Consider the following 22,064-nt stretch of genomic DNA (forward strand, 5'->3'; position numbering starts at 1 on the left):
GCCTCTTCTTCCCCTTCCTCTTCCTCGGGATATAACAGGTGGCATTTTCCTGCTTTATAAATCTTTAAATTCCAATAATAAAAGAAAAGACAAAATTTTGTTATTCCTCCTCGAATTGTTATTCCAATTTTGTCCTAAGTTCTTGTCTAGACTCAAGTATGTGCAATTGTGTCATTGAGATTAAACACAATAGGATAGTGTTTAATTCACTCAATGTTGGCTCTGATACCAACCTGTCACACCCCGATTTCCACGTGTCTCACCGGTGGGCCCGGTGGGGGATTACCGTGACGATGTTGGCAACAATATAGTCAAACCACACAATTATATAATGCACAGCGGAAGCTTAAGATAATTATATAAACTTCAACCTCTGGTTGTAATATCAAATGTATTACAGAAGTTGAATATATCCACAGCGGATCAAAAAGTAATAAATATTGTTCATTCAGATGCAGCATCGAGTTTGCGAGACTATGTACGATGCTTAGGACGCCTATACCAGCCCATTTCGTATAGTACCTGCACTTAATCTTTTTGGGGAAAATACGTCAGTTTACACTGGTAAATACATTCAACTGACACATTTGAAAATGTTTATTAAAATTGATTTGAATGCACAAGGCACAAACTCTTTTATAACTTGGGAAAATTATAATAAAATCTTGTGAACGTTTTACATGTTCTTTTATGCGTTCAGTAGCCCGGGTCGTGTCGGGTTAAAGATTTATAGACACACCACATTGCGTAAAACCGTAGTATAAAAACCAACGGCTACGTCTTTTAATTTAATGTCGACAATATATACCAGGTGTACGCCTACACCGGGATGTCGATGGTCGTGGCCATTTCGTAAAATGATGCCAAGGATATCCGGGACAACGGTCATTAAACCCCCCAAAGGCTTTTAAGCAACAAAACTGTTTAAATGAGCCGATCATATTATTTAATTAACCACCTAAGAGATGGAAGAATATAATGCTCAATCAAGCGGTATTAATATACCGTAACCCAAGCCCATATAGGGGAAATAAGTTAAAGTATTTACCTTTGCAAGTATATTTCCTTAATTTGGATTAAATCACCGATAGCTTTTACTGGGGCTCCTAATCTGGAACGAAGGTTTTAATTAACCTCTTAGAATCCTAACGAGTCGTTATAATGGCCGTAGCCTAGACCGGTTGGTTCCGATATATATAGATATGGTTTAATCGCGCGAAAAGGCGAAAACCGAGAATGGAGTGTGATTCTGACCCAACAAGTTCAGAGACTTGTTTTATATGGGTTTATGGTTCACACTCTGGAATTTGGGTTTCAAATAATATAATTTGACCCGTATCGGCTAATTTATGAAAACTAGTTTCATAAGCCGAACTGTGCGCGCAATAGGCGAAACGGTTAACCATGAGAGTCGTACGCTTATTTCCTAAGTCAATATGCCTTAAAGAGGTTGTGGTATCAGTAGGATACCTTCCGTGATGCCCGTAACGAGTTTAAGTTATTATTATGCCCCGTAGGGGCTTTTCGGTCATTTTAAAGACTTTTAAAGGGCTTTTCGAGTTCTACAGGAAATCTGAGTTTCCCGAACAGTTTATAAAGTCTAAAATACTTTATTTATTATTTAAAATCAGTAGCAACTGGAATCGGGTCAAAAGACCTTGTAGAACTCATGTTTTGGCCGAAAAGGGCATATTCGGTATTTACTGAACCGTAGCCATAACCGCAGGTTATGAGCGAGGTAAAAATTATTAAAAATCTTTAAAATTCCCAAAATATTGTTTTAATACAGTGGGTAAAAGTTTTGGTGACGAAATCTTGGTTTAGATGGTCGTTATGCTAATTGCGCCGTTGATTACTAAAGTTTACTTTAAATGCGCCATTTAGCATAACTCTCATTCTAGACCTCGGATTGACGTGAAACTTTAAGGACATGCTTATAATTTAATAAGCAAGGTTCTGGTCCGTTCACGTGTCCGAAATACTAGTTTTATTTTCAAAATGGCGTTACGGTCAACTTTTAGGCGATTAACGGAAATGCGTAAAAGACTCGGATAACTCATGAACCGATCACAGAGGTTTATACCATCATGTAACCTGGTCCTAAGAGAGTCCTAAGGTATATCTATACCTCACTAAAACGGGTCAGAACTGAAGTCAAAGCAAAAGTCAAACTTTTGTGACATTCGGCTCCGAACCGGGTCAATATAGCAAATGGTCGATTCAAACGAGCGCAAACAAGTTTATTTACTTATTATCATGTTTTGTGATTATCAAAACAGGTTTCTTAGTATGTACATTACAGATTATGCATAAATCGCTAAAATAGCTTTCTGTTGACTTTTTATCCGCACGTTTGACTCGATATTTGACATAGTTAGAGTGGTGATCAGGGGGAACCCTTTTTGAGGTTTATTACCCACATAATTACCTTCTCAAAACTACTTTTGATCCATCATAAGACTGAACCATTTGCAAGTTATTGTAATGACAACCGTTAGTTACGACGGTTGTGTTTATAAGCTATAACTATGGAAATGTATGACCAAAATGGTTATGAACGACTTACAGAAGTGGTATCTTGCTTAGAGAGCAGAAGGGAATGCTAGAGAGCTCTTAGAATGATCAGATAGAAGTGTTTGTGTTGTGGTGAATGTTATGAACCAAATGTGCTTATTTATAGTGTTCACAAGCCTTCAAGATCATCACAACTCAGTCTACATTTGATCATGGATCATGGGCAGGTGTCCCTAAGTGATATGGGTCGAGTAGGGGGCACCCATGCTCCATTAATTGGTTGTTTGGTCGTTCAAAAGCTCCAAAAGGCAAGATGTTACAACTTTCTGCATCTGGGCGTCTAATGCGGCCCGCATGGGAGTTCCATGTGTTTATAATGCGGGTCGCCTAATATTTGAATATCAGGCGTGTAAAAGAGAAGGCTCGCGGCCCGCCTCAACTTAACCATAACCATCACGCGGGTCGCGAGAGGCCTGGTTTCCAGAAATTTTAAATCTTTTGAAATGATTATCAGAATCTGGTAATTAATAACGAAATCTTTCGTAATGATTTGCCTGACCTTTCGGGTTTGAAGGGGTAACTTTGCGGTTTGGCCCTCGGTTAATTACGACTAAGGACCTCGTGTTATTTACCCGCGTTGTTAAGTCCCTGGTTAGTTTATTAATTATTCAGAAAGCCTTAACTTTCATTATCGACGCTTTTAACCCTTCCCTTACGAATTCGATCGTAACTTTCTCGTTTCATAATGAAACTTCGCGAAATTTATATATTATATTTTAGTGAGTGTATAATACCGTTACAAGCCTTGGGAACGTCAAAGGGTCACTCAGAGGTATAATTAAACATGTTGACACGGTTAACCCCTGTAGCTTGTAATCTCTCACTTTCTTTCGCGTTTCGCTTCTGTACGATCTATGATTTATTCGTTTGAAGGTTCAAGCATTATTTAGGGTTACTATACAGTATATTTACCCTTGTTGACATTTATAACCCTCGAATTTATATACTTTCAAGGTTTGTCAAAATTAGTCCTTTATTCATTATAGATGCCACGTGTAATCAAATGACACGTGTTAACACATCATTGGACACAAAAATTCGAGGTGTTACATATCGAAACCGGGTGTGATTCCATTTTAATATTATTGTTCTCGTATCCAGAAATTCTTGCAATCGTTAAGTAGTAATTGTTAATTAAGTAATTCAATTTCAGTAGTCCAAATTCACATCTTTCTTCTAAACAAAAATACAAAAATATCTGGCAAGCTTCATAATTGTGACAAGTTTTTATAATTCAGTCAAATCCCTACACAAACCACATACTCTTCGTGGATCGACCCCTTACTACCACTAACACATTGTTAAGGGTAATTTGGGCTTATAAATATTATCTTTGACCGGAGCGCGACACTCCGATCAAATTTTGGCGCCGCTGCCGGGGAGTGCGTGCGCTTTGTGTTTGGATATTGTTTGAATTTTTTGTGATTAACTGTTTAACTTGTTTAGCTTTCTTTTTGTATTGTCTTTTTCCTTGTTACGCGGGGTGTGTTACTTGTGCAGGTTACAGGTAGTGCATGCGTACACGAAATTCCGGGAGGACTTCACCTTTAGTCTACGAACTGGAAATCGAAAGACTCGCAAGAAGGAACCTAGCAAGCCGGTTAGAAGCAACTCTTGCTTCTAATCAAACCAACCAAACACCACCACTCACACCGACCATTGAAACCGATTCAATGGTAAACCACAACTCCAACCAAGACTTTAATCTCAACCAAAACCTCAACCCAAATCAATTCCAATCCTGAGGAACTTTTCATCCCGCTCAAGAACAACCGGGTGGTAACACCAACGCAAGACCACCTACTCCACCTTTCCGAAACCAAAATACCAACAACACCCAACGAACACCTCAACAACAACCCCTTCACCGATAAGCATCGTTACCTATCAACCTTGACGATCGGAATGTCAACTCCGATCGTAGAGGTAACCGTGATCGCGGCAATCCCGCAAATGAAGACCCGTTTTTCAATATCGACGATTTAAGGAATGCAATCCCCGATGATGAACCGTATAGTGTTCCCGGTTATCAATCGCCGGAACACGTAAGCATTCATACGGAAAATTCGGACGACGGGGGGTATTACGATGATCGGGCTAATGATGATGAAGATTGGGGCTACGTGAATAGGGGAAACGTCTACAACGCGAGAAGGTATGACGATGAGGAATTTTGTTACCAAAACGCCAATTATGTTGGGGACGATGAATACGGTTACGGAGGTGGACGAAATGATGGTTATGGGAACAACCGTCAACCACGAAACAATAACCAACGGAACCGGAATGATGGGTTTTACAACAACAATAACAACAACAATGCAAACCCTAACCGGATTCCTCGTTTTGTAGGAGGTGGTAACCCAAGGGATAATCGAAGGGGGGATCAAAGAGGTGAAAGAAGGGATAATCGAAGACCGGTCGATCAAGAAGTTAATGGTCCACAACGTCGTCAACAACCTCCACGGGGAGTAAATGACCGTTTCCGCCCGATAGTGACCGAGAATAATTCTCCGATAGTATGCGAAAGGAGGATGTTTGATTGTAAACCGCATTACATCAACATACTTCCTCATTTCAATGGGAGGTCCAATGATGAGCCGTACACACATTTAACGGAGTTCTCTTCCATTTGTGATACTATTGGGGGACACAATTTCGCACTAGAGGAAGTTAAGCTTCGGTTATTTCAATTTACGTTGAAAGACAAGGCAAAACAGTGGTTCCTCACACTTCCGGCCAACAGTATTCGAACTTGGGAACAAATGCAACAAGCATTTTTGGATGAATACTATTCTATGGCAAAGACCGACGATGCTAGAGATGAAATTCGGTCGTTTCGTCAACTTTCGAGTGAGCCTTTACATGAAGCATTTACCCGATTCAAAGAACTAATGAGGAGATGCCCACATCACCAAATAGAAAAATGGGAGTTGGTGAAATGCTTTGTACGGGGTTTGGATGATGCAACTTGGAATCGTCTAGAGACAACAAGCAATGGTACACTCTTGAGCAATCATGAGGATGATGATTGGGAATTTTTGGAAAGGATGAGCAAACGATCCAAGGAAAAAGAATCGGCCGATAGAGCAAAAAGACATCCAGTTTCCCGGTCACTTCCCGATCTCGATTCCAAAGACCGGATTTCCACCTTAGAACGGGAAATAGCCCAACTGAAAAGGAAGAAAGAGGTAAATGCGGTTCAGTTTGCGGTTTGTGAAGAATGTGGAGATATTGGGCATGCGACCGAGCAATGCTCAATGGGGTCGAGTGGTTACACCGAAGAAGTCAATCAAGTGTATGGAGATAGAAAACAGTATGACATGAACTCCAACACTTACCATCCGGGTTTAAGAAATCACCCCAACTTTCGGTATGGCAATGCTTCAAATCAAATGAACCCGAATTTCCAATCGGGTAATCAAGGAGGAAGTGGGTCATCATACCAAAACCGTCAAGGTGGTAACCAAGGAGGTTACCAACGAAATTACAACCAAGGGTATCAAGGTGGTAACCCAAGGGATAATCGAAGGGGGGAAATTTTTAAAACATAATCAATGATTCCTTTGGATCGGAAGATTTCACAGTTCTTTGTTTGACAAGAAGTTATGAAATAAAACTATCTTTTCATATATACATCTTTGCTCGAAGGCATACATTTCAAATGAATGTTTCGATGTATTCATCATGTTCGACGTTTATTAGCCATGATTCCTATTGACCATTTATGCTAATTAAGGGGTTTAGAAAATTCCTAATATAAAGATGACAAGTGTGATTTTATCGCATCACTATTGTCAGGAGCGTTAACATGTTTACAGGTGTTTAACAAGGATCTGAATCTCTTTAAACGGGTCTTACCATCGTAGCTAGGTCCCTAACGACATTCAAGCTAGGTTATACCCTTGAGACTCTTTTTAATATAAATACTGGCAGGAAAGGAATGATATTTATTTTATTCAGGATTTTCATTATAATTATCCTAAATTTATTTAAAATATAACTATGGCACAAAAAGCCTAGTCACGTAGACAAGTCTAATTTATAATCAGGATTTTTACAGAATCGAGGTATTTAGGTTTGAACCACAGTTCGTCACATTTTATTGACAAGGAGTCGTAGGCTACCACTGTCTTTAGTCCCAGAGGACATTTAATTATTGCCCGCAGGCACTTCGCCCTTAAGGGCGGTTATATAATTAAGGGAATTTAAATCACCCAATTAAATGATGACCTATGTGATTTTATCGCTTCACAGTTTGTCATAAATGTTAACATATGGCCTGTGTGACTTTAACGATTCACAATTTGCCAAAAATGTTAACATACGGCCTGTGTGACTTTAACGATTCACAGTTTGCCAATAATATTAACATACGGCCTGTGTGACTTTAACGATTCACAGTTTGCCAATAATGTTAACATACTCACAGATGGTAACATGGATTGGAATCTTTTAGATAGGTTTTACCGTCTTGGCCATGTCTGTAGTGACATATAGGCTAGGTTTTACCTTTAAGATTCTTTTAATATTTAACGCAGAACAATCCTAAATTTAGATGTTATCAAGGATCTGAATCTAATTGTGGAACTACCATCTTGGCCCTGTCTTAAATGACACATGAGCTAGGTCTTGTCCTTCTTAGATTTTGCCATCTTATAATAATGAGTTAATTACTGTTTTCGTCCCTGAGGTTTGTTAAAAATAACGGTTTCAGTCCATTAGTTTAAAAATTGCGATTTCAGTCCATTAGTTTCATTTTCGTAACCATTTCAGTCCACTAACTTAACTCCATCCATTTATTTTGTTAACTTTGAGTTAACTAACTAATTCAGGGACGGTTTGCGTCAGTTTTAGAAACACAGGGACTTAAGTGTAAACTCTAAAACATTAAAACAAAAAAAATAGTAAATTCCAAAAAATCAAAAAAATTCCAAAAAACCAAACAAATTCCAAAAAATCCAAAAAATCCGTTTCGGCGCGAACTGTTTCGAACCTGAACCGTTTCGAGCTGAACCATTTCGACGCGAACCGTTTCGACCCGTACCATTTCGACCCGAACCGTTTCGAGCTGAACCGTCCGAACCGTTTCGACGCGAACCGTTTCGACCCGTACCGTTTCGAGCCGAACCGTTTCGACCCATACCGTTTCGAAGCCGAACCGTTTCGAGCTGAACCGTTTCGAACCGAACTGTTTCGACCCGTACCGTTTCGAAGCCGAACCTTTTCAAGCCGTACCGTTTCGAACCGAACCCTTTCGAGCTGAACCGTTTCAACCCAACCGTGTCGTATCGAACCGAACCGTTTCGAGCTGAACCGTTTCGAACTGAACCGTTTCGAGCTATACCGTTTCGAACCGTACCGTTTCGATGCGAACCGTTTCGAACCGAACCCTTTGGACGCGAACCGTTTCGACGCGAACCATTTCGACGCGAACTGTTTCGAAGCCGAACCGGTACGGTTCGATACGGCACGGTTCGCGTCAAAACGATACAGCTCGAAACGGTTCGGTTCGAAACGGTTCAGCTCGAAACGGTTCGGTTCGATACGGCACGGTTCGGTTCGAAACAGTTCAGCTCGAAAGGGTTCGGTTCGAAACGGCACGGTTCGGTTCGAAACGGTACGGCTTGAAACGGTACGGCTTCGAAACAGTATGGGTCGAAACGGTTCGGTTCGAAACGGTTCAGCTCGAAACAGTTCGGCTTTGAAACGGTACGGGTCGAAACGGTTCGGCTCGAAACGGTACTGGTCGAAATGGTTCGCGTCGAAACGGTTCATCTCGAAACGGTTCGGGGCAAAACGGTACGGACGGTTCAGCTCGAAACGGTTCGGCTTCGAAACGGTACGGGTCGAAACGGTTCGGCTCGAAACGGTACTGGTCGAAACGGTTCGCGTCGAAACGGTTCAGCTCGAAACGGTTCGGGTCGAAACGGTACGGACGGTTCATCTCGAAACGGTTCGGGTCGAAACAGTTCGCGCCGAAACGGATTTTTTGGATTTTTTAGAATTTTTATGATTTTTTAGAATTTTTTGGAATTTGTTTGATTTTTTGGAATTTACTATTTTTTTGTTTTAATGTTTTAGAGTTTACACTTAAGTCCCTGTGTTTCTAAAACTGACGCAAACCGTCCCTGAATTAGTTAGTTAACTCAAAGTTAACAAAATAAATGGATGGAGTTAAGTTAGTGGACTGAAATGGTTACGAAATGAAACTAATGGACTGAAATCGCAATTTTTAAACTAATGGACTGAAACCGTTATTTTTGACAAACCTCAGGGACGAAAACAGTAATTAACTCTATAATAATGGTAGATCTTATAATAGGAATGTTACTTTAAATCTAACCATCCCATTAAAATTTATACAGGTACATGATTGCCCTAAACGGGACTTCTAAGGAATAATGTTGTCCACAAAGGGACTGAAAGATAAATATGTCTTTATAAGGACTTCTAAGGAAACGATCTTTAGCAATAGGAGTTTCTTCTTCATCTTATTTCCAAATGTTTTCTCCTTGGTTGCACGTTAATCCTAGTCGCAGTACGAAGCTCAGCCTTCCCTAGGCTTCTAATGGGGAGAATTTCCATTACGGCTTCTTTGCTTGGCGACATATCAAGAATACATAGAATTGAAAACAAAAATTCTCCGAATAGAGATGAGGGTATTCCTATGTTAAGTCTAGACTCAGAAGGTTAAGGAATGTGCTATTGTGTCATTGGGATTAAACACAAAAGGCTAGTGTTTAATTCACTCAATGTTGGCTCTGATACCAACCTGTCACACCCCAATTTTCCACGTGTCATCGGTGGGCCCGGTGGGGAGTATCGTGACGTAGTTAATATCATCATAGTCAAACAACACAATTTAAAATGCACAGCGGAAGCAAAAGATGAATATATTACAATCCGATATAAAGTAATATCAAGGTATTACAAACGGAAAGTAAAGGATCCACAGGCGGATCAAAGATAAATGAAACATTGTTCAACAGACTTCAGGCATCTAAGCTTGCGAGACTTCTATATGATGCTAGGAGAAACCAGCCTATTTCGTTTAGCACCTGCACTTAGCCTTTTTGGAAAATACGTCAGTTTTCACTGGTAAATACAATTTAACTGACTCATTTTGAAAATGTTTTAAAAATTGATTTGAATGCACATGGCACAAAACTTTTTATAACTTGGGAATAATTAATCATAGTTAAACTTGTAAAAGAATTACATGTTCGTTATGCGTTCAGTCGCCCGGGTCGTGCCGGGTTTAAGGTTAATTGACACACCACTCAGTATAAATCCGCGGCCGGAAGCCAACGTTTATACCTTAATAAATATGAACACATTATCGGGTGTACGCCTGCACCCGGGTGTCAAGGTCGTGGCCATTTCTTAAAATGATGCCAAGGATATCCGGGACATGGTCATTAAACTCCCAAAGGCGTAAAACAAACAAAACTAGTTTTCAAACGGGTCACATTGATAATACCCAACTACTAATGAGTTAGGGTCAATTGCCCGACCAAGCGGTATTTTATATACCGTACCCCCAAGCCCATATAAGGGAAAATAAGTTAAAAGTATTTACCTGAGCTAAATATAAATTTAATCCCAGCCGTATACCACCAAGCAAGTACAGATAGCTTTTACTGGGCTCCTAAATCTGGAACGAAGGTTTTTAATAACCTATTAGAATCCTAACGGGTCTTTTAATTTGGCCTAAGCCTAGACCGGTTAGTTCTTAAATGAAGATTACAGTTTAAACGCACGATAAGGCGAAGACCGTCTTAGAATGTGGTTTTGACCCAACAAGCTTGCATACTTGTTTAATATGGGTAACTTAATCACATTCTGGATTTTGAGACCGAAATGATATGGTTTGACCCGTTTCGGCTATAATGGGTAAACTAGTTACCTATGCCGATCCGAACGCATAAAGTGCGTAACGAGTAACCATAAGAGTCATATACAAGTTTCCTAAGTTAATATGCCTTAAACATGTTGTGATATCAGAATGATACCTTCCATTATGCCCCAAATGGTTTTAAACCCAATTTATGCCTTATAAGGGCATTTTAGTCATTTTAAAGGGTATAAAAGGGTTTAAATAATCACCTGAGTTACAGGTCTGATTAAATCAGTAAATATACTTAATTTACTAAGTTATAACAGTAGGGTATAAGTCCTTATGTGAAATTTATCAATCTTTAATCCTCCTTGACTCCGTAGGGGCGTTTTGGTAATTTCACATATGCTTAAAAGGTCAATACTGGAATTCTGATCTTAAGATATTCTCCTACTGTTTAAAATATAAAATTTTACTGAATACATCAGTAGGTTTCAACCTCATATGCTTAAATAGGTTCCAGCACATACTTATGCGTTAAAAACGCTTAAAAAGGCGATTTGGAGCTATTTCCGGGTTTTATATAGAAAGCTGATATTTTTAAAATTCCAGAAGGCTTAAAATAATTTATTTAACATATTAGATCAGTAGAAAAAGGTTTGGGGTCAATCGGATATATAAAACTTATTTTATAGCCCAAAAGGGCAAAATCGGCATTAGCCGAATTAAGCTTAGAACACTAAGTTATGCTCAGCCTAAAACTAATTAAAAATTTCTAAAAATCCCAAAATATTATTTTAATACAGTAGGTATAAAGTTTTGTATAAAAATTTGGGTTTAGATAGGCTATATGCAATTTACGCTATTTAATTACTAAAGAAGCTTCTAATTACGCTATTGAGCATAACTCCTAATCTAAACCTCAAACTGATGTCAAATTTTATGGACAAGTTTATAATTCAGTAGTGAAGGTTTCTATCCTCTCAATTTTCAAAAATATTGTTTTAAGGTCAAAAGGGCATAACGGTCAATAATTCGGCATATAACGGATACTTGCAAATGAATAGGATAACTAAGGATTTAGGTTGTATAACCTCAGAGGGTTACACTAACCTATAACATGATCCTAAAGGAATCCTAAGGCATATCTAAATAAGTCTAATTCGGGTCAGAACTGAAAGTCAAAGCAAAGGTCAAACTTTGCGACTTTCGGTTGTGAACCGAGCCTATACTTAGAATTGCCGGGTTGAATCATGTTTAGACATGTTCAACTGATATTTACCAAGTCGTTAAAGTGACAAAACCGATTTTAAAGATTTTATATCATTAGTTATGAATTTTATTTAAAATAAACCCGATTGACTTTAATTTGACCCGACAATTAAACTAAGTAAACGTGGTAATTAGGAGATGCCCTTTAGAGGGTTAAACACCTACCTAATTATGATCACGTAGCCATGTTCAACGCGAACCATGGATCAACTGATTAAAAGTCAAAGTATTTATCGATAACGCTTGACTTTTCGGTTTAAACGCTAAACAAATAACTAAGCATGAAAGGAATCACTTACAAAAGTCCAAAGGACTTGAAAGAGGTTCTCAAGAAGCTCAAGACCCTCAAAGAATGCAGAGAATTCAGAATGGAGGGAAGGTGCAAGTGAAACCCAAAACAAGGGGGGGTATTTATAGGTTTTTGAGAACCGTTAGGATCGTTTATAGAAAACCGAGCTTCAATCTCAACCATCCATGTGGGCACATGGTTTACAAATACAAGGGGCACTTGAAAACCATCAAAATTGGCCCATAGATTGATCAAAAACCATTTGCAAGAGCTGGAATGAGCTGGAAATAGCTGGAAACAGATTTTGCTGGTCTGGGGATGCCTTACGGACTGTAAGGAAAGGTCCATACGCACCGTAAGGGCCTTGCAGGTCAGCAACTTCCAAAAATGGCAAAACAGGCCCCTGCACCCCCAAACTTGGTTTTCGATGCATTTTTGACACGTTTAAGCCCCGTTAACCTCATTTTAAAGCTCTAAAATGAATTTAAAGTATAGGGAACTTAAAATATGTTCAAAAACATCTCGGATGCCGGTTCGTTTGGTCGTACGGTCCCGTTGTTCGGCTAATTACGACGAAACACGGACGGACGCTAAAAACGATCCAAATTACGCGACGAGTGGAATTTTATCATGCCACACACTAAAATAAAATATTTTAGTGCTTACATAAATTTTTAGGTGTCCGGGGATATTCAGAGTGCGAGATATGCGCAAAAGTGCAAACTTGTGCACTTTTTGACACTTTTAGTCCCTGCATGACATAAAAGTTTATTTTTGCGCACCGAACACCTCTAGGCCTATATCTAAGCTATAAAAAGGGTAAATATGGTATGATTAACTTATTAACATATTCCGGAAGTTCCGTTACCATACGATTCGACCTCATTTTGCAGTTTGACGCAATTAGTCCCTTAATTGCGCAAAGTAGCGCGGAATGCCATTTAATGACATCCAAGCCTTCCATGGCCCATAATAGGCATTCCCAAGCATATACTTAAATATTACTATGCTCTCGTTCACTTAAATGGTCACCGAATGGCGTAGATTCAAAAGTTGACGCTTTAGGCCCCTCTATTGCGCAAACTTGCGCATCTCATCGTCTAATTGCATTGAAGCCTCATCTAATCCATATTAGACATCCTTGATAGTATTATTAAACATCACGATGCTTCGGGTTCGCTAAAAGGTCATTCAGAGGTATAATTAAACATATTGACGCTTTTAGTCCCTCTAACTTGCAAAGTTGCGCGTAACTTTACTTATAGGCATAAAAACCTTAGTTGGCCATTACTTGGCATCCCCGAGAGTATAATTAAATATCATGAAGCTCCCGGTTGGTTAAAAGGTCACTCAGAGGTAAGAATTAACATGTTGACGCTTTTAACCCTTCATTGCGCAAACTTTCAATTAATTACGCAAACGGCTACACTTTATCATCAAGTGGCACATTTGGGAACATCGCCACCGTGAGAGGTTATTTAGATACTTATTTTAGATATGCTAACACTTCCAGTCCTTTCAAAATCAAAGTTTTCGATTTTTCGAAAAATTAGTCCCTAAATTTCACTGTTTGACTTCATTAGGGTTTATTACACGTGTCAATACATCATTGGACGTGATTTTACGAGGTGTTACAACCTGACATACGTATACTAAATTACGTGACCATGCACCCACAAGTACAATCCATGTCTTAACTTGATCTTCGACCGCATACACTCAATGATGAGAAATCCATAAACCTGTATAACCTGCAGTCACCACATACAAACACATTGTTAGCAACCGGTGACATCATACATAAATTTCAAAACATGTATATTCGAGCGTCAACATCTCCTGATCTCACTTATATAAATCCATTAACCCGTCCATTCGAACACATTCATCGGACTTCTATACCGAATCTTTACTTCCATTATTAGTATTCCTGCACTTCCGTTACACTCTTAATAGACAATCGATTAGCATTGTTAGACTTCATTCATATATATAGGTTCACGTATACACATAAACAAACTTCCTTCGTCCATGCATTTAGCTAAATACCAATTCATTCATACATACTTTTCTATCCGTACGCACATACTTACAATCTACATCTTACGCGTTCATAGTCATACTCTCCTACAAGTTTCAACTACTTACATACAATCAAACCCATATCCACATTTGTAACTACTTATCTTCTCTTAATACATGATACCAAATTGTAAGTTCCCTCTTACCCGCACTTGTTGGAAACTCATCCCTTAACCACTTTTCGACTCATTTCACCAAACCTACCTTAATACTTCCATTGATTCATACCTTCTTACATGACTCACGATAATCGTCATACTACAATACATTTTAGAAACTAAAGGGTAAGCCCGGAATACACTTACTTTGTGCGTCCGTATTTGCGTTCGCTTACTTGAGTCTTCTTAGCCCGTTAGCCTTCCACGCTCTCAACCATCTTGACATGATTCCAATACATTCATGTCATTACATTCACATTCCTATTAGCATATATGCTTATACATATGAACAACCATATCAAATTCACATCTCATATATGACCTTCGTTAATCCATTCAAACAAGCATAAAGTATACTCAACATCATCCCTACATAATCTTCACATGAACTATATCTGTTTACTCATTACTTGCATGCAATTTCACTTATTATTGTCTTTTAGATATTTCATCAAACACTTGGTGTGCGTACTATTTTCTAAGCATGAAGTACAAGTATTTCATGTTTTTCTTCCTAATTATCACTTTCATTCATCAATACAAGTAATCATCATACAAATTATATACCATACTCAATCTATATACATGTACACATCACATACTACACATATTCACAATCAATTTCATACCCTTTCATGGATTAAACATAAACCCACTTAGCTAGGTGTAGTAATTCATCAAAACACTCAATTTATAGCAATTTACTCAAAATCTTCACTTAGGGTTCGTTCCTAAGAAAGCATACATTGCCAATTTGGCCATAACCTCTACGATTCATACACAAATCACTACTTGTGATGTTCATCAAGATTTCTCAACTTCATTAAACATCAAAATCCAGCATACCTTATGATCCCCTAGCTAGCTTGGGTGATTGTTAATTCATGTTCCTTCTTGAATTTGAGCCTCGATTCATCCTTCAATTGGATGATATATAATGAACTAGGGTTTGGCTCTCTAGAGCCTTCCCCTGATCACGTACAGAACACACACCAAGTGTGTGTGTGTGTGTTATTTTCATTTAATAAAACAACTTTCAAGTTATCCCACTTTGGTCCCTTATGTTTCGTTTTAATTAAATAAGGCTACAACTCTTTGTTTACTACTAACGATACCAATAATCAACTAGGTTAATTATTCCTAGTTAATCTTTATTTACAGGTTAACTTTTATCATTAACGGTACCTTACCCGTTTCTTAATAGTAACCGGGTTTAAATTACCAAACCCATTTTTGGGGTGTTACAATGTCATTGGCCAAATAACGTTATCCAGCTATCCTTTTGGTCTCTTTTACGATAACCGCTAGTGGAGATTGAGAAGATAGTGATCCATGAAACGTCATTGATCAGACGTCGCTATCCAAATGTCATTTTGATCTCTCATGCGATAACCGCTAGTGGAGAGTGAGGAGGCATGGATCCACAAAATGTTTTTGGCAAGACGTCATTATCGTAACGTCCTTTTGATTTTCCCTTGTCTTGGTGTTTTATGACGTGGCACGTGGTCTCCGTGCATCATTTGTCTTTATCAATCTTTGAAGGTATGGATTGAGTTTGGGTTTTCCCCAGACCCACGAGAGCCCGGACCCATATCTCTTTAGGGTTAGTATCTATGATATAAATAAGTAAATATATAGATAGTGTTAATTTTACTTATTCAATGTGTAAACCGATCAACATGACAAATTGACAACTATATAGACACCAGTGGTGGAGCTTGACCAAAAGTTTCATGGGGGCGAAAGTCATGGGACCCAAATTTTTTTCCTATCGCTATGTGTCGTGCTATATGTTCGGGTTGGCGATTTGGTTCGGTCAGGTCAAACAATAATAATTTCAAAAATCTAGTTAATCTTCATTTATTCAAGTTTCATTTGTATAAAAACTCGTTTCAAACTTTATTAAAAATCTGCTTTAAGTTAAAAAAAAAAAAACAAGTATAAAGCTTTACTAATAGCCATGTTCTTCACGTTTTTGTTTTAAAACTCAATACGACAATACATGTAAAAACTTTTGACAAGAAAACTGGTAGTGGTTGGGAATTTTTAGGTAAAATAACTGGTGAGGGCAGAACTAGTGAGGGCAGAAGTAAACAGACGGGACCAGTAGACAGTTTGAAATGTATGATGAGTATTTTGTTTGTAAATTGGGGTAGTTGCATGATAATCATATTGTTTAATGTTAAGTGACATGTACATAGGATGTGGACTTGTACGATAACTTGGGTATGTGCTATATGTTAACAGTGATCTTTGTGCTAGATGCAAACTGTGTACAAATACGTGACTCGTTTGATTATATAACTGACATTGATTGGTAACCTCGGTAGGGTTTGGGTTGACCAACTTGGACGGGTAATTTAACATACCGAGTAGATCAAAGGTGAGTTCATTCCTCTTGAGTATGCGTCCCGGTGGTTGGGACAGTCATTGGGTATGCCTGAGAGGGATAGGTTTTTGGGTAAATCAATTGGGTATTCCTGAGAGGAATACGTCTTATGGGTAAAATCTGGAATGTTGGATAATACACTCATCCTATCACCTTTAAGTCCCATCTTGTTTGTTACCTGAGAGGTAACGGAGTATTAGTTGGTAGCGCTATCTAGGTTTGGCACCCCCACCCCGTACCTGAGAGGACGGGTGTGAACTAATGACCCAGTCATGCCCAATGCTTTGATAGGAGCATTGGGGAAAGGGCAAAATAAATCAGGAGCCGTCTTGTATTCGAGGTATTATCAACATTGTAATCAATGAACTAAACACTTGGTAACCAACGTTTTCGTAAAACTATGAATTCACCAGCGTTGTCTGATACACTTGTTGCATGCTCGCAGGTCATAGGTACTATGGAAAAGGAACTTGATGTCTGGATGGCTGGAGTGTTCATGGGTCGTACTGCTTGGATTTGCAAGACTATTTAATGATTTCACGTACATTGGTTTTTGAAACGATTAAACAGTGTTTAACCATTTGCTTCCGCTGAACATGTTAAACTTGGATATGTTATGAATGGAAACTTTGTTTTATAACTCGATCTTAGTTCAATGTGATTGGTGGCTAGATCCTGGTACGTCACACGCCTAGCGGGGTTTCCGCATGTGGTATTTTGAGGGTGTGACAGAAGACCTCTAAATTTATAAAAATTTTGGATGAAAATTCAGAAAATTATCACCATTAACGAAAACGTTAGCAAATTCGAAAATTCAGAAAATTATCACCACTAACAGAAACGTCAGCGAGGGTCGGGCACCCGGGCTCCTTGTAAGCTACGCCCGTGAATCCTTGATAGACACTCACATATTTCAATGAAACTCGACTTTCTCTTATAAAAAATCATGGCACGCAGCAAAAAGTGATAGCCATCTAATAAGGAAAAAAACAATACGATATCCGAAGTGCTTGTTCACCTTTGACCAGCCTTTGGCATTTACTATTTAACCGTTTGCATACGTACGCTCCTATTAAGGAATTACAAATATTATTTAAAAAAAAACATCAAATTTACTATGTTGCTTACTAGTAAATTTCTCCGCACATTGCGGCAGATCTAAATATAAAATAACTCAGATTTATACAGTAAAGATCTGAATTATTTTAGAACAAAAGTTACTTCAAAACGTAGAAAACTGAAAATATACATAAAAGTAAACACAGAAACGTATTATATATGGTCCCACTTATTTGCGAAACAATTTTACATTAAATACCAACCTGAATTTATACCGACACCGACAAAAAAAATAAAAAAATAATGTTTTCTTAAGTTAAAAATGGTACGGCGGGGTTGCAGCAGTGACGCTGAAACGTAAAGTAAGTCGAATTTATAAAGTCTAATAAAACATATTGTATTTGACCCCACTTGTTGTAAAGCAAAATTTATGCCAAAACGTAAATCAACTTAAAGCTTAAAAAAATAACCTGAACTTATACCGACACGTACATAAAAATAAGAAAAAAAAATATTCTTTTAATCTAAATATGGTACCGGGCGTTACGGTGGTGCCGAAACGTAAAGTAAATCGAATTTATAAAGTCTAATGAAAACATCTTATATTTGACCAAAATTGTTGTAAACCAAAATTTATGCCAAAACAAAGATCAATTGAAAACGTAAAAAAAAAGCAAAAAAACATATTGTATCTCAGCCTATCCACTTTCAAAGGAACGTAATTAACTTAAATCTGTACCGAAAGATACATAAAAGGGTGACGAATGATCCGCTGGCATACAACATGATGGCACTAGTCATTCCAGGGGCGGACCTACCTTAGGTGAAGGGGTAGCCTCCGCTACCGCTTGGCGCTCCGGCGGTAGTATAAATTTGGAAAAATTTGACCTTTTTTTGACGTTTTTTCGATTTCGTTACCGCTTTTTTATAAAACGCTACCTCTACGAAGATTTTCTAGATCCGTCACTGAGTCATTCCTCTTGTTATTATATCTGAATGTGATATTATATTATAGACTATATCAAAGACGATAACTTTGAACAAGAAAAAAGAAAATATTTGAACTTTTAAAAGATCATTTATTTTTAATTAGTTTTACATCATGTGTGTTAATGTAAATTTAAAAACATAATATGAGACCATAAAAACTAGGGTGACAATATATGACATGAAAAAGCATAATTTAATTTTGAATTCTCATCTCTATTCTATCTACATGTTTGATTGATCTATTTAACCAGCGGTTTTTTTACAACTCTTTTATAACTTATCAACATAATTGACTAACCCAGGGCTTTGGCTCAGTGGTTATGGAAATGAAGGAAGACTCCTGACCGAAAGGTCTCGAGTTCGATTCCCGATTCACCCGGGTTTTACTGGCTCTGCATTGTCGTGCCCTCGGGCGGGTGCAGGGTCGGGTTTCCCCGAAACTGGTGGCATGGTGGGCTACGGGCTTCGTGCGTGCAGGTTGGGCAGCCGTGGGCTACCTTTCGGCCAATGGGTGCCGCGTACGGAGTACCCGGCGATTCTTATGTTGGACGTTCAAAAAAAAACATAATTGACTCTCATTTAGATGAATGGGTTACACGGGTTGTGCTCGGCTTAATTCTTAAGCTATGTACAAACTAAAATTTAATGTATTCGACACATATCAATATGATTGTAAATCCCATAATCACAAGACCCTTGTTATCCCCATAAAGCCTCGATATCCTTTACTGCTATTTTATATATACTAAAAATAGATACAACTTCATACGACTATACCGTAACTATTTTAAAACGTTTGATAATTTTATTTTTTTTTTTTTTTGATAAAAAAATATTAAGCTTAAAATTGATAATTCTGGAATACCAAATAATAAAATATTATTATTATCAATATATTTACAAAACATGGGTAATTCTTCGACTTCCCGCTAAAATTAAGAGGCCGTTAGTGTGCAGTGGACCGTCACATCAAATTCTCAGCACATTGCTTCCATATACCTTTATTGGCGCCTGCTCCATCAAATAACAACAATATCCAAAGGCCAAAAACACTAGTCTACACAAAACCAACAATTTGAGTATAAATTACTCAAACTATCCACACATCCCATCTGCATTTTTGCACATCCTTTTCTCGTATATGCTTCGTATAGGTCTGCCTATATGATGTGTATAAGGTTACATCAAACTCAGTACCTGTCTCATGACAGTTTTGGTTTGGCTGCTCATATACGTCACGTACAGGCCTATACGTGGCGTATATGTCTCATATATGACTCATGCTCCATATATGTCACGTATAAGCCAATATGGGGCGTATATAAGGTTTTTTTTACAAATATTTTATACAATATTAATCGTTTTAGCAAACTTTTATAAAAAAAGTTTACTATTTTAAATAAATAAAAATAATAAGTATAGGATATGATACAACACCTATATAGGCCTATACGAGATTTATATTATACACTATATAATACGATACGATATTATGGGATACGATACAACACCTGTATAGGCCTATAGATGTAGTATAGGTTATGTATATGACTATAGGTGTGATTTATGTCCCGTATAGGCCCAAGACTTATACTACACTATACGATACGATACTATAGGATATGATATAACACATGTATAGGCCTGTAGGTGTAGTATAGGACCTATAGGGGACCTACACGAGACTTATACTATACATTATACGATACTATAAGATACGGTACAACACCCGTAGAGGTCTATTGGTGTAGTGTAGGTCCCGTATAGGACTATAGGTGTGATTTATGTCCCGTATAGGCCTATACACGACTTATACTATATGATACGATATTATAGGATACGATACAACACCCGTATAGGCCTGTAGGTGTAGTATAGGTCTCATATAGGACTATAGGTGTGGTTTAGGTCCTGTATAGGCCTATAGGCATATACAAGACCTATAGGGGACCTATATGAGACTTATATGATACGATACGATATGATACTACACAATACGATACGATACGATACTATAGGATATGATACGACACCCGTATACGCCTATAGGAAGTGTGGTTGAGGTCCCGTATAGGCCTATAAGGGTGTTGTATTGTATCCTATAGTATCGTATCGTACTATATTGTGGTGTATCATATAGACCTCGTATGGGACTATGGATGTAGTATCGTATCGTATCGTATAGTGTATAGTATAAGTCTCGTATAGGTTCCTTATAGGTATTGTATATGCCTATAGGCCTATACTGGAACTAAACCACGCCTATAGTCCTATACGGGACCTATACTACACCTATAGGCCTATACGGGTGTTGTATCGTATCCTATAGTATCGTATCGTATCGTATAGTGTATAGTATAAGTCTCGTATAGGTAGGTCCCTTATAGGTCTTGTATATGCCTATAGGCCTATACTACACCTATTATAATTAATATGATTTTTGTATAATTAATATTTTTTTTTGAACGGCCAACGAATCCTCCAAACGGGCTACTGGCGAAATTCACCACATCGGGATGCATTCGCCTCCGAACCGGGGAAAACCTCACTTAGGGCCGAAGCCCGTGAACACTCTCCCGAAGGCACGACAGTGCGGTGAGGTAAAACCCGCTCAGTTCAAGGATCGAACTAGCGATCTCCACCTATTCGTCTAGTCTCCCATCATCACAAGGTGCCGCAGAAAATAATGGGGAGGGCAAGAATCGAACTTGGGTCCCTTAGAACACTAAGACTCTCCATTACCACTCCACCACCACCTCATTGGCTTGTATAATTAATATTAGTTTTATTATAATTAATATGATTTTTGTATAATTAATAGTAGCGTTATTATAATTAGTATGAGTTTTTTATAGTTAATATTAATGTTATTGATATTAATATGAGTTTTTTTAATAATTAATATTAGTGTTATTGATCTTAAAAAGAGAAAAAAATATATAAATATACGTCGCAGACATGGCAAGACTAGGCGTCTAGTGTGGCCCAAAAAGACCATTTTAGCCATGTGATGCCCCTAGTCTAGCCCTAACTAAGAGGTATAACAGTCTTTTAAACAACCCTAGACGTCAAGTCTTGCCATGTACGCCCAATCTTAAAAAGATGAGTTTTTATAATTAATATTAGTGTTATTGATCTTAAAAAGAGAAAACAAAAAAAAATATATAAATATACGCCACTTACAGGGCAAGACTGGGCGTCTAGTGTGGCCCAAAAGACCATTTTAGCCATGTGATGCTCCCCGTCTTAGCCCTAACTCAGGGGTATAATAGTCTTTTAAACAATCTTAGAGGCCCTGTCTTGCCTTGTACGCCCAGTTATCATAAGATGAGTTTTTTATAATTAATATTAGTGTTATTGATCTTAAAAAGAAAAAAAAAACAAAAAAAAATATAAATATACGCCGCGTAC

The 22,064-nt window shown here is 38.0% G+C and overlaps 1 long non-coding RNA gene across 1 annotated transcript in view; it reads right to left on the bottom strand.

The window, feature by feature from the left end:
* Nucleotides 1–14,444, bottom strand: part of LOC118487358 — a 52,709-nt gene extending 38,265 nt beyond the window's left edge. The window contains exons 1-2 of the long non-coding RNA XR_004881532.1: nucleotides 14,363–14,444; nucleotides 13,614–13,726 (exon numbers count right to left, since the gene is read on the bottom strand). This is a non-coding gene — a long non-coding RNA (uncharacterized LOC118487358). The remainder of the gene's footprint in view (nucleotides 1–13,613; nucleotides 13,727–14,362) is intronic.
* Between the last annotated feature and the right edge of the window lie 7,620 nt (nucleotides 14,445–22,064).

Source organism: Helianthus annuus, chromosome 15 (assembly GCF_002127325.2).
Source record: "Helianthus annuus cultivar XRQ/B chromosome 15, HanXRQr2.0-SUNRISE, whole genome shotgun sequence".
Taxonomy (NCBI): Eukaryota; Viridiplantae; Streptophyta; class Magnoliopsida; order Asterales; family Asteraceae; genus Helianthus; species Helianthus annuus.